Source organism: Gossypium hirsutum, chromosome D09 (genome assembly GCF_007990345.1).
Source record: "Gossypium hirsutum isolate 1008001.06 chromosome D09, Gossypium_hirsutum_v2.1, whole genome shotgun sequence".
Taxonomy (NCBI): Eukaryota; Viridiplantae; Streptophyta; class Magnoliopsida; order Malvales; family Malvaceae; genus Gossypium; species Gossypium hirsutum.
In genome coordinates this window covers 25,684,361-25,698,748 of record NC_053445.1, presented here as the reverse complement: position 1 = coordinate 25,698,748, position 14,388 = coordinate 25,684,361, and the positions used below count along the sequence as shown (strand labels likewise).

Sequence of the window (14,388 nt, the reverse complement as noted above, 5' to 3'; positions counted from 1 at the left end):
GATTTTACATGAAAACTCTTTCGAGAAAAAAAATCACGGGCAAAGGAGAAGATAATCCACTATGTCGAATTCGAATAATTACAAGAGGAGTAGGCTATATCTATTTATAGGCTTGTAAAACCATATTCTAATAGGAGTGTAGTAAGGTTGAAACACCTTATTCTAATCAGTATCAAATAGATGAAGTGTAATAAGGCTCAAAAACCTTATTCTAAAATAAAATAAAAGAAGTGTAATTCTATATGGATTTTACTTTTATTTTATTTTACCACTTTATTTTATTTTAACAAGGATTCGGGTCACTCAATTCTAACACTTACTCCAATGAAATTGGAAAATAAGGATTCGACATATCTAAATGGCTCAAAATATGGCTGCTCATCAAATGGTTAAATGCACAAATAATGGTAAGCCAAGTCTATTAGTATTTATGGATCCACCAAATTTAGTACAAGAAGTTCTACGTGAAGATAGAAATATCTATACAAGGGGTTGATTGATTAATGTATTCGCTTAGCGTTGTTCTTTTCTACCAAAAAAAATTTAAAAAAAAGAACTTGTAGAAAAATAAAAACCTTCTTAAAAAATGTTTAAATTATGACATTAGCAACTGTTTTAGTTTTAAAGTTAAACGTATTTGACCTTACTGAATTCTTATTTTCTACGTTTAAAGAAAAAGTTTCTATGTCCATTAATTTTTTTTCTTGAAAAAAATATTTGTGGTAATAAGTAATCCATATTTTTCTATGCTAAACCCACTCTGATTGGGGCTGAATCGAGTATTGTCTGATCGACTGTTAATGAAAACAATTTTGAGATCAAGTCGAACACAGTTCAGATGGTGCAACAATATATTCAGTTTGATGATTTGCAAGATGAAGATCCAAATGCTCATTTGGCCAACTTTCTAGAGATTTGCGACGCTTTCAAGATCAATGGCGTTATTGATGATGTCATACGCTTACGGTTGTTCCCATTCTCATTGAGGAGCAAGACAAAACAGTGGTTAAATTCATTGCCACAAGGTTCTATCACTACTTGGGCGCAAATGACTAAAAATTTTTTGTTAAAATATTTTCTACCAGCAAAAACAGCTAAGTTGAGGAATGATATCTCTTCTTTTGTTCAATTTGATATTGAAACTCTTTATGATACATGAGATAGATTTAATGATTTGTTGAAAAGGTGTCTTCACCTTGGATTACCTTTGTGGCTACAAGTTCAAAAATTTTACAATGGTTTGAATCCCTCAACCAGGCAATTAATTGATGTAGTAGTTGGTGGAACACTGAATAATAAAACACCAGAGGAAGCTCAAAAGTTTATTGAAGAAGTAACACTGAATAGCTATTAGTGGTAAGTCATGAGAATAAAATCGATGAAAGCAGCTGGTGTTTTTAATATAAATGCAGTTACTATGTTGGCAAGCTAAATGGAAGCACTGAATAAAAAATTTGATAGTTTGAATTTTTCTAAGCAGGTAAATCCAATAATGCAATAAGATGCAAATGGAGCGGAGATGATTTATCCAAAATATTCATCCTTCAAGCCTAACATGAAGCATGAGCAAGTCAACTTTTTGGGTAATAATTCTAGACCTCAAAATAACCCCTATAGTAATACTTATAATGCAGTTTGGAGGAACAATTCAAATTTGTCTTCGAGTGGTCAAGAAAATCAAAGGTCACAACCCCCTTTAGGTTTTCAACAGCCTTATCAGCAAGAAAAGAAGCCGAACCTTGAGGAGATGTTGGCTAAATTTATTTCAATGTTAGAACTCGATTTCAAAACACTAAGGCAGCTCTAAAAAAATTAACAAGCATCGATTCAAGGGCTCAAAAATCAAATTGGACAGCTTGCCAAACTTATTTAGGAAAGTCCACAATGGAGCTTATCTAGCAACACTGAAACTAACCCAAGGGAGGAAATCCACGCAACCACTGTTTGAAACATAGAAGAGTTAGTCGAGCCTGAAAAGAAGTCAAAGTTAGAAGCTATTGTGAAAAGTGATGAGGTTGAGGAAGGTAAGAAAGAGCATAAGTCGGTAGTTTAAATGGTAGTTTAAATGGCGAAAGTGCTTTGGCTGATTTGGGAGCTAGTATAAATGTCATGCCTTATAAAATGTTCAAACAAATTGGTCTTGGGGTACCCAAACCCACTAGGATGAGTATTCAAATAGTAGATAAATCAATTAGGTATCCTAGGGGTATTATTAAGGATGTACTTGTAAAAATCGATAAATTTATATTCCCTATTGATTTTGTTGTATTAGACATGGATGAGAATATTGAGGTACCTATGATCTTAGGTCAACCATTTTTACCCACAACTAGAACTATATTGATGTCGGTAGTGGTGAACTTGTGCTTCGTATAGGTGATGAAAAAATTACTCTTCAAACACGTGATTTTGTGAAAGTCCCTAGTGAACAAGATGATACTAATTGTTCTGTTAATGTTAGTAATCATGTGGCTCAACGTTTTTTGTAGGAAACCCTTCATAAAAATGTGTTGGAGCCATATTTTATTCAAAGTGATAGAACTCGGGGGACAAGTGAAGAGTGAATGGTGTACCTCAACGAACTAAATGAATGACGAACGAAGGTTGACGAGAAACTAAGAAAGCAAAAAGAAGAAACAAAGCATCACCATGATATGCATGTGAAAGTGATGAACCAATTCAAAGTTGGGAACAAAGCACTATTAGACAAATCGGATCCACGAATTTTTCCTTCAAAATTTAAGTCGAGAGGATCTAACCCATTTTTGGTAAAAATCATTTTTCTATATGGTACAGTTGGGGTAACACATTTTGAATTCAGCATGTTTAAGGTAAATAGTACTCGTATCAAACCTTATTTTCGTGGTAAAATTGATAACGAGAAAGAAGAGCTTCAGCTCTAGGAATTGCCTTAACCGTGAGTTTAAAAAGGGAAGTCGAGCTTAGACTCTAAATAAACGTTTATCGGGAGGTAACCCGAGTGTTTTTATGTTATGAACCGTAAGTCAGGGGTGTCGGGAGACATACTTTCGGGACCCCGCCTTTGTGAATTGGGCTTATAAATATTTATTTATAATAATTTTAGAGTTACCTTAGAAGTGAATTAAATGATAGTTAGACTATTTTAATTATTAGTGTTTAAAATTAAGTACAAGGATTAAATTAAATGGGTGATAAAATTGTATTGATATTTAATTGCAAAGTGGGATTAGCTTAAAGACTTATTCAATGAATAGACCATTACATATATAGACTTTTGATAGTGGATGTTTATGATGATTTTATGTGTTAAATATATAAATATATATTGTATACGGAGACACTTAGTAAATTGGTTAAAATAAATAAAATATAAAATGAAAAGAAATTGTTTAATAAGGAAACAAATAGATTAGTGGGGGGAGAAAGAAGAAAAAAATTGGAAGTTTCATTTTCTCCTTGCATGCCGAAAAGGGGAAAAGAACATTCAGTTACTTTGTTTCATGCTTTAGAGCTCAATTTGGTTAGTAATTTTTGGTTCTTTATTCATGGATTTTATATTTCTAGAATACTAAGATCATGAGTTAAATTACCCATGTTGAAATTTTATAGTTGTTGATGTTAAAACAAGTTAGTATGGTAGAAAAATCTAAGTTCTTAATGTTATTGGGGTAGATTTTTGAAGTTGAAATAGAAGTGGGAAGAATTGTAAGCTAATTCAGGAATTTGTGCATTGAGATTTTAAATTGTAGCAGACTTTGAAATGTGGGAGTAAAATTCTTAATTTTGTTAAGTATAGGGATTGTTTTTGGTGGATTGTTCTTTGTGCTGGAAATTTGGGTTGAATTACTAATTTCTTTGAGCAAGTAAAGTATTTTGTGCTATGAGTTTTGTCAGTATTAACTTTGAAGGAGTTAAATACTATAAATTAAACTAGCATGGTGTTAAATTAGAAAATTTAATAATTTAGGGATTGTTAATAAATTATTTGTATATTTGGTTAGATATAGAAATTAGAAGAAAATGTGTTCAACTTAATTTTGATGTTAATGATTGAGTTGAGTAAATGTCGATTGTTGTTTTGTAAAAGTATAAATTATGATCTAAGGTTAACTGATTTAATTAAAAACAAGTATGGTATTCAAATTAAGTAATTGAACTAATTTGTTAAACTTAAATGAAGAGAAGAATAGATTAGGTATCAACCGTGGGAAGGAAAAGATCACTGAGTAGACGCCTTTGATTTGTAGCATCCATCGTATTTTGGTAAGGTCATATTCCCTGAACTCAAACTTTATAAATTTATTTAATTAATCTAGTTACTACTCGATGTTTATTACATCCCTAATATAATTGCTAATTCAAGTGAATGGAAGTATATGGATTTATATAAAGCATGATATCGAGTGATGAAAGTAATATTATGGAATTTCAGTTGAGCAATTGTCGTCGGTTATCCGACTAGCACTTGGTGCAAATCTTCTGTCAGTTTATCTGACTAGTGCTGGGCACAACTACCGTCGATTATCCGACTAGCGCTAAATGCAAATCTTTTGTTAGTTTATTTGACTAATGCTGAGCACAACTGTCGTCGGTTATCCGACTAGCTGGGCGCAATAATTTGTCGACTCGTTTGAATTGTGCTTGACACACCAATGATTTTGTCAAGTTAAATGACTAGCGTTTGGCGCAAAACCTTATTTACGATCTAACCGTTAGGCATCGGGTGTCATTTATTGGATTATATATTTTGGTAAGGTATAATAGTTCATGAGATGATTTATATGTTGTGAAATGTAAATGTTTGGTTGATATTTGAAAGTGGGATCCATTGAGATCATGAGTTGCTTACTACTTGAATTTTTACTTGGTTGTAGGTTAGGTATTACTGTTGTTCTACGTCTCAGCATCCATGACAAATACCATACTCAAAGTTGGTGATGTATTTTTTTTTAGTCTTGGCGTGTACCAGGATGTCAATATTAAGTTAATGTCCTTTTGTTTAGTAAATCCTAGAGAATGTAGTCTTATAAGTTCTAAATTATTGTAAATAAATGTTTGGATTTGTTATATAAATGCTTCCACTCAATGTTAGCCTTAACGATTTGATCATTTTGGTGCGATGCTTGAAGTGCTTGTTTAGTATATGAAGAAAGTTTATTCATTGAACCTTTTTGATTAATACTTTTTTGGGAATGATTAGTATAAATTATGCATTTACCATACCCAATTATTTGAACGTTTGAGCTTTATTTGAGGTACCTATGAATGGTATATTAGTTGTTGATGGATGAATTAAATGTGGTGTTAATGAGGGCACATTGGTTAGACACTTAAAATGTTCGTTTTGGTATGTTTTTTAGCATGTTTAATTGTGTTTTGATGTTGGTTAAGGTCCCTTTAAAGTGTGCTTAAATAGGTTGAAGGATTATGGATGTAATGGATTTGAAATGGTTTAATTTTAGGTAAATTTTAGACCACACGGCCTGAGACACAAGCGTGTGTCTCAGCCGTGTGTGGCACATGGCGTGGCGACACGGCGGTCTGTCCCCTGTTGGTTCCTTTGTATTCAAATCAGTGAGTTACACAGCCTAGCACACGACCTGGTAAACGGCCGTGTGACACGACCGTGTGACCCTACTCATAGGGTTACACAAGTGAGGACATGGGCTGAGACAAGGCTGTGTGTCCCTAGTTCGAAGGTTACACGGCCTGAGACATGGGCGTGTGCCTCAGTTGTGTAAGGCACACGGCCTGAGACATGGGCGTGTGCCTCAGTTGCGTAAGGCACACGGCCTGAGACACAGGCATGTGCCTCAGCCGTGTGGGGCACACAGCCATGTGTCCTCTGTTACCAAATTTTTGTGACTTTTTATTAAACTTTCCAAATGCTTTCAATTTGGTCCTGAATCATTTCTAAGATATTTTTAGGCCTCAAGCTCGATTTAGGGACAGTATGTATGTTACATTTTATTTTACTTACATGCTATTTTTTTAAAATAAAAAAATTGAAAAAAATTAGTACATTTATTTTTGTTACCTTAAAAAATGTGAAAAAAAGAAAAAAAAATTTGAAACAAAAATTTGATGAAAAAAATAAAGAAATGAAAAAAATTTTCAAAAATTTTCAAAAAATATAATTTTTTTAAAAAGGAAAAGTGGTCTACATAGTCTGGGTCGATCCACAAATCTTGGTCACACGACTGTGTTTCACATGGCCTGGACACACAAGCATATCTCAGACTGTGTGCATACTGAAGCTAATTTTTTCAATTTTAATTTGACCCACACGGGTATACAGAGTTACACGGTCATGTTGTTGTTGGGCTTATCTTTACCTAATTTTTATCACACACGGTTTGGGTGATTTCACACAGCTTGACCACAACCGTGTGACGCATACAACCGGTCCACACGACCGTGTCATAGATAGCCCGACAACAAAATGGTGTGGCATACACGGCCTGGCCATACAGTCGTATGGCTCACATGGCTTGGCACATGGCCATGTACTTTGTTTTCCTTTTTAAAGCTAGTTTTTTTTTCTCTTTTGTTTCCTTCTTACCCTAGGTGATTTCATTTATTTTTATTTTTATTTAGTTTTTGTTTTTGTTCTTGTTATTTTTCTTTTTATTGTTTTATTTTATTATGTACTGTACTTTTTGCTAGAATTGAGTGACCTGGATCATTGTTAAAATAAAATAAAAGAAAAATTCATATAGAACTACACTTCTTTTATTTTATTTTAGAATAAGGCTTTTCAACCTTATTATACTTTATCTATTTGATATTGATTAGAATAAGGTGTTTCAACCTTACTACACTCCTTCTCTTAGAATATGATTTTACAAGCCTATAAATAGACATAGTCTACTCCTTTTGTAGTCATCAAATTCAACATAGTGCATTATCTTTTCCTCTACCCATGGTTAGTGAATTATCTTTTCCTCTACCCGTGGTTGTTTTAGAAAGGGTTTCCATGTAAAAATCTGTGTGTTCTTTATTTTTCTTTCTCTTTTCTTTGCGATACATTATCATTATCAACATTTTACTTTTTCACAAATTGGTATCCAAGCTTCCGGGTTGTTCATCTCAATCACGGTAATGATGTCTTTGAAGTATGAAATTCTGCTATTGGATCACAAACTAGAGTCGCATTGTGGCAAAGAAAGTTACAGGCAGTTCTTCCGTAGATGGACTTAGAGGATGCCCTGCTAGGGATAGATAAGATTCTTTTGACATTGACGGAGGAAGAAAAGAGGCGTAAAGATCGAAAGGTATTAACACAATTACATTTACATTTGTCTAACAAAATTTTATAAGATGTGATAAAGGAGAAGATCGCCGCTAAATTATGGAAGAGGTTGAAACAAATATGCACGTCGAAAACTCTAACCAGCAGGCTGCATATGAAGAAGCGTCTTAATGCTCATCATTTGGAAGAAGACGCATCTGTGCACGAACACGTAATAGTGTTTAAAGAAATCCTTTCAGGCTTGGAGGCCATCGAGGTTTAGTATGATAAGGAAGATCTAAAGTTGATTCTACCTTGTTTGTTGCCATTGTCTTATTCAACCTTTGGAGACACGATTTTATATAGTCGCGAGTCTCTTTTAGTTGATGAGGTTTATGATTCTTTGATCTTGTATGATAAGATGAAACATCTTATGGTTAAAACCCGACTCTCAGGAATAGGGTTTCATTATTCGTGAGAGGTAAGATCACAATGCTGATGATGATCGTGGAAGGACACATGAACAATATCCTCGCGGTAAATCTAAAAGTAGGTCGAAGTCTTCAAACAGAAGTAAAACTTGTAACTTCTACAAGAAGAAAGGGCATAATAAATCTAAGAGTTATAAGCTGCAGAATAAGATCAAAATGGAGGCTGTGAATCAAAAAGGAAAACAATTAGAAAAATCTAGGGAAGCTGATGTTGTAGAAGACTACAGCGATGGTGAACTTCTAGTCACTTCTGTCAACAATTCTAAAGTGAACAAGGAGTGGATTTTGATTCGGGATGCAACTTCTACACGAGTCTCAATCGGGATGGTTTACAACCTACAAAATAGTGTGTGAAGGTATTGTTTTGATAGGAAATAATTCTTCATATAAAACCACAGGTGTTGGAACGATTAAAGTTAAGGTGTTTAACGAAGTTGTCAGACCACTTACTAACGTACGACATATTTCAGAATTGAAGAGAATTTTTATTTCATTGAGTATTTTTTATTCAAAAGGGTACAAATACACATCTGAAAGTGGGGTTTTGAAGATTTCCAAAGGTTCTCTTGTTGTGATGAAAGGGTAGAGAAAGACTACCAAGTTATATATTTTGCAGGGTTCTATGGTTACTAGTGATGCAAGTATCACTTCCTCTTCCTTATCAGATGATAATGTTACTAGACTTTGGCATATGCGCCTAGGGCATATGTGTGGGAATAACATGGAAAAATTGAGCAAAAGAAAACATCTTGATGGGCAAGGAATTTACAAACTGAAGTTTTGTGAACACTGCATTTTTGGGAAGCAAAAGAGAGTTTGATTCACTATAAGAATCCATAACACGAAGGGAATGTTGGACTATATTCATTCTGATCTATGAGGTCATCAGAGTGCCTTTGAGAGGTGGAGCTAATTATATACTAATACTTATTGATGATTTTTCCAGAAAAGTTTGGATGTCTTTCCTAAAGCAGAAAGGATATGTTTTCTGCATTTAAGTCTTGGGAAACTATGATTGAAAAAAATGGGAGCACAAATAAAATACCCCTGCACAGACAATGGTTTAGAGTTTTGTTTTGATGAGTTTAAAGAAATATGCATGTTAGAAGAGATCGTGAGACACTTGATAGTTCGTCATACTCCACAGCAAAACGACATTACAGAACGAATGTACAAATAATCATAGAGAAGGTTCGACGTATGTTGTCGAATTCCAACTTACCAAAGTCGTTTTGGACCAAAGCAGCTTCTACTGCATGTTTTTTGATCAACGAATCTCCATCCGTTTCCATTGAGAAAAAGACTCCACAAGAGGTATGGTCTGGTAATCCTGTTGATTATTCTGATTCAAAGATCTTTGGGTGTCTTGCATATGCTCACGTTGATAATGGAAAATTGGAACCAAGATCCATTAAATGTGTTTTTTTTGTTATAAAGCTGGTGTAAATGGGTATAAGTTATGGTTTCCTGAATCTAGAAAAGTTGTGATTAGCAGAGATGTTGTTTTTGATAAAACTGTTATGCTACCTAAGTTATCTCTTAAATACTCTTCCAATAAAGAACAACAAAAGTAGGTAAAGCATCAGATTAATTCAGAATGTACAAAAATTTAGCACTAGAGTTGCTTCTTCACCATAATACTCTATTGCCAAAAATAGAACTAGAAGAGATATTAAATCTCCAAAGAAGTATGCCGAGGTTGATCTACTTGTTTATGCTTTAAATGTGGCTAAAGATATAGATGTAATCCAAAAGCCATCAAATTAGTCTGAGGCGATTAGCTGTGAAGACTAAAAAAAGTGGATGTTTGTTATGCAATAGGAGATGGAATCACTACACAAAAATAGAACATGGGATCTTGTGAAACTTCCTAAAGGAAAAAAAGTTGTTCGTCGTAAATGGTTGTTTAAAAAAATAGAAGGGACTCCATGAGTTGAAGAACCCAGATATAACTTAAAGCTTGTTGCAAAGGGTTATAGTCAAATTTCAGGAGTGGACTTCACAGATGTGTTCTCCCAAGTTGTGAAGCATAGTTCGATTCGAGCTTTGCTTGGTATTATAGCTATGCATGGTTTGAAGCTTTAGCAGTTAGATGTAAAAACTATTTTTTTACATGGAGAACTTGAGAAGGATATTTACATGTAACAACTAGAGGGTTTTACAATCTTAGAAAAAGAGGATTATATTTGTTTGCTAAAAAAGTCCATTTACTGTTTGAAACAGTCACCAAGACAGTGGTACAAAAGGTTTGATTCCTTTATGACTTCTCATGATTTCAAAAGAAGTAGCTTTGATAATTGTGTTTACTTTGAGAAAAACAGTGATGATTCTTTTGTGTATCTACTCATCTATGTTGATGACATGTTGATAGCAGCGAAAGATAAATGCGGGATAAGAAATGTCAAAGGCCAACTTAGTGAAGAATTTGAGATGAAAGATTTGAGACCAGTAAAGAAATACTTGGTATGGAGATTCTTAGAGACAGAAAAAAAAGTAAAGTTAGAAGGGGTACATTGAGAAAGTTCTTTGCAAGTTCAATATACAGAGTGCTAAGCTTGTTAGTACTCCTTTAGCAGCCCATTTCAGACTTTCATCAGCTTTGTCTCCACAATCAGATGATGAGATTGAGTACATGTCACATGTTCCATATTCTAGTGTATTGGGTTATCTCATGTATGCTATGGTTTGTTCACGTCCAGATTTATCAAATGTAGTTAGTGCAGTTAGAAGATACATGGCGAATCCTGAAAAATAACTTTGGAAAATAGTTTAGTGGATTTTAATATACTTATGAGGTACTACTGATGTTTGCTTACAGTTTGGAAGAACTAGAGATGTAGTCATTGGGTCTATTTATGTTGATTTTGCTGGAGACCTTGACAGAAGAAGATCTCTCACAAGTTATGTCTTTACAATTAGAGGTTGTACAATTAGTTGGAAAGCCACTTTGCAAACTAAATTCGCTTTGTCTACCACCAAAGCTGAGTATATGGCGATTACTGAGGCTTGTAAAAAAACCATTTGGTTAAAGGGACTCTTTAGTGAACTCAATGAAGACTTTCAAATCAGTACAGTATTTTGTGACAGTCAAAGTGTCATTTTCCTTAGTTTTGATGTAATTAGAATATTTCTAAACTTAATTTGAAGTTTCGTTAAGTATTTCTAAGGATTTAGTGAATTTTGGTGAAAACTACCATAAATATGTCAAAATTTTTGATATGATGAATTGATTAGTTTTGCATAGCTTAAAGGTTGAGAATTAGTCATAGGTGAACTAGATTAATACAATTCATTTTAGGAAAAAAAAAAGATTAAGTGTAGACCGAGATAATTAGAATTTGAGTTTGCTATGTCGAAGGTTTTGGTTACTTGAGAACTTGGCTAGGGCTTGTATTTTGATTGCTCCAGGTGAGCCCTTAGTTGATTATTTATTGTATTGTTATGTTGAAGCTTCGGATTCGCTAGGAACATCTATGAGTTAGGAAATGCTAATTTGAGCTGTCGACGAAAATGTAATTGGTGTGTGTTTGGTATAAATGCTTGTGGACATGACTCGATGCATTAATTGGGAATTTAGAAGTAGCCTAAAACCTTACTCTAAATTCCAAGTGTAAGCTTTCTCATACTCATGAATTTATATGTGGAAATCTGTTGTGAATTTGGTGATTATAATATGACATTGTTATATGTGTAATAAACTTATGATGGCTATTGTGAAAAAGTTAATTGTGGGCATGATCTACGTGCTGATAGTGAATATGTTGTGCTTATAATATGATTATACAGAGATAAAGTGCAGTGAATAGTAAGTGAATATGTGTGTTAATAACGAATATTTTGGCCTTGTGAACCTTGAGACCATTGGATATAGTTGGCATACCATAAGATTGTGAGTACTCACCTATATGTGTTACGTGATTTGGGTATTGTGGCCTTGAGACATGTTGGATAGATAAGGGAATGTGAGCTAAGCTTCTTTCAACAGGACATGTTTGGTGTGATGGAGAGTGTTAGCTATATGCTTCACTTTTTGGGATATGTTCGACTCTATGAGTCTTTTGGTGTGTTGGAGATCCGTTTACTTGATGAGTGGCGATAGAGCCCACTTTTACGTTTCATAGCTCAAGTGTCAAATTATCAATGAATATGTTTATGAGTATTGTGGTGTATGCTTAAATGATATGTGATTATTATTTAAATGAATCATTGAAAGATGCATGAACTAGTAATATGAAAATAAGGTTGAGATGTTGTAATTATGCTAAATGGATGTTCTTTAATGCTTGATGAACTGTTTGCATGGCAGTTCTTCTAGAAATTCACTAAGCTTGTTAAGCTCATCCACTCCTTTTAATCCATTGTAGATTAGTAGTGTTCTGGTATAAGCTGTGTGGTTCTAAGGGATTGATCCAAGCGAGTCTCTAGTAACACTTCATAGGTGTGTCATTATCTGTTTATGATTTGGGAGATAAAGGAAATGTGGTCGAACTATTGCATAAATGTAGCCATCACATTTTGGTTATTTTCATAGCTTATTAATTTTTAAGATTTATGGATACTGCTCTTTTTTTATCACTAGGTTACTCGAACATGTTTTCAATGATTGAACTATAATTGTGGTCATTTTGATGTTTATTTGATGAGGTATTAGTTACATGTTGAATGGTTTATGATTAGGATGGATTATTTGCCTTATTATGCTGTATTTTTGTTGTCTGGAGTAAAGGTATCGATATTCAGGTTTTAAAAATGATACATCTGTGTTATTTCGTTGTACAGGAAGTTAGTATTATAATTTGTTATTGATACCTTATCACGAGTATCGATACCCGATGTAAAATAATCATTACTTTAATAAATACACTATTATTTTCTAGGATTTGATTTTTAGGCGAGAAAGAAAATGTTGTTTTGGAACCGATTTTCCAATTAGTACCGATACCATTTAAAGAAAATATTGATACTTTTGTTTCAGTATCAATAACTAAGCAGTCAGTTTTGAAATTTTTTCTAAATGAACCCTATACATGTTTGATTATATTTGTAAGACTATTTGATGTGTGTTTAGTATGTATTAATTATGATTAGAGTAAGTTTGACTCATAACTTGTGCGTATGTTAAAATGTAAGACATTTCTTTAATAATGAGCTCATTTGTACTATGTATGTTGTGAGACGGTGGTGTGGCATCCTAATATTCGGGCTCGATGATCGGGCTGGGTATAGGGTGTTACATTTGGTAGTATTGGAGCCTAGGTTCACTAACACTCGAACCTAGGTGATAGTTGTTGATGTACTATTTGGGGTTTCACAGCCCATGGATCTAGAAAACCAAGTGTTTAAGTTACTTTGATTGCCTAAATTGTTTGAAATATTTCTTATTTTATTGTATGTGGGGTAGGAATGAGAACATATTGTCTTTAATTCCAAAGTTTGTTTGCAGGAATGTAGCTTGGATTATTTTCCCGCCACTCACACCTCTATTTGTTTGTTTGTTTGTGTGTGTGTTAGACTAGTAGATACGATATTCCTCATAGATGTGTTAATGTGAAAGGTAGTGCTCAATAGGACGGTACATCCTTTGCACCTCCTGTGCCACCGCATAGAGTGAATATACCTGATGAGGGTGCTAGCCCTCTGACAGAAGCTATGATTGGAACGTTTTAACATATTATTGGTGCTAACCCTACTCCTGCACCTGTCAATCTTGCACCTATTAATCGAGGTTGCCGCTTGAACGTATTTGGGCGTTAGGTGGTAAAAAGTTTTCTGGAGTGAAATGTACTTATCTGACTGTAGCTGGGTACTGGTTGGAGGGAGTTGAAAGCATCCTCCAGCAGATGTCCTGTTCTGACGAAGAGAAGTTGTGTTGTGTTGTGTCCTTATTTGACGGTGAGGATCATCATTGGTGGAATACGATTAGGGAGTTACTACCACTGATTGGTTAACTTGGGGTATTTTCTTGAGGTTCTTAAGAGGAAGTTTATGGGCAAGCAGTATATGGAGGCTCGTAAATAGGAGTTTTTTATGTGGTTTAGGGAGATTTTTCAGTGGTTGACTATGAAGCGGAGTTTGTGGGACTTAGTGAGTACACTCATGAGATGATTCTTTTTGAGAAGGACTATTGTAAGAGGATTTGATTTAGGCTTAATCGTGAGATTCAGGTTTACTTGGTAGCTCAGAACGTGGATATGTTTGATGAGTTAGTTGAGAGAGCTAAAGTAGTTGATGATACTTTAGCTAAGCTGCCTCGCTCTGTGGTTACTAAATTTGGTAAAAGGACTTGCGATGGTGCATCTGATCGAGAACCTAAGAGAAGATGTGATAATCATAGGTTCGGTAGGGGTGCGAGACGTGGGTCTTGACTGAGTCAGTCTAGGTAGTAAAGTAGTGTTGTGGTTAATACTGAGGGTTCGACAGGTGGTTCTGGATGGCCACTTTGTGCACATTGTGATCATAGGCATTCAGGTGAGTGTCGTAAGTTGATAGGTGGTTGTTTTATATGTGGCTCGAAGGAACATTTTTTGAGGGATTGTCCGAATAGTGTAGAGGTTTTACAGAGTCAGAGTACGAGACCTACTTTTGCACTTACTAGAGGCCGTGGTCGCGGTAAAGGTAATAGGAGACCGGTTGGGTAGTGGATTATTGCTCATACTATTGCTTCATAGGTTGATTCTTGAGGTC

General features: G+C 34.5%; 1 non-coding gene across 1 annotated transcript; it reads right to left on the bottom strand.

Annotated features, from left to right (window-relative positions):
* Window positions 1–1,096: 1,096 nt before the first annotated feature.
* Window positions 1,097–1,203, bottom strand: LOC121221521 (small nucleolar RNA R71). Its single transcript, XR_005918912.1, has one exon. It is a non-coding gene; the product is annotated as a small nucleolar RNA R71 (small nucleolar RNA).
* Window positions 1,204–14,388: the final 13,185 nt, after the last annotated feature.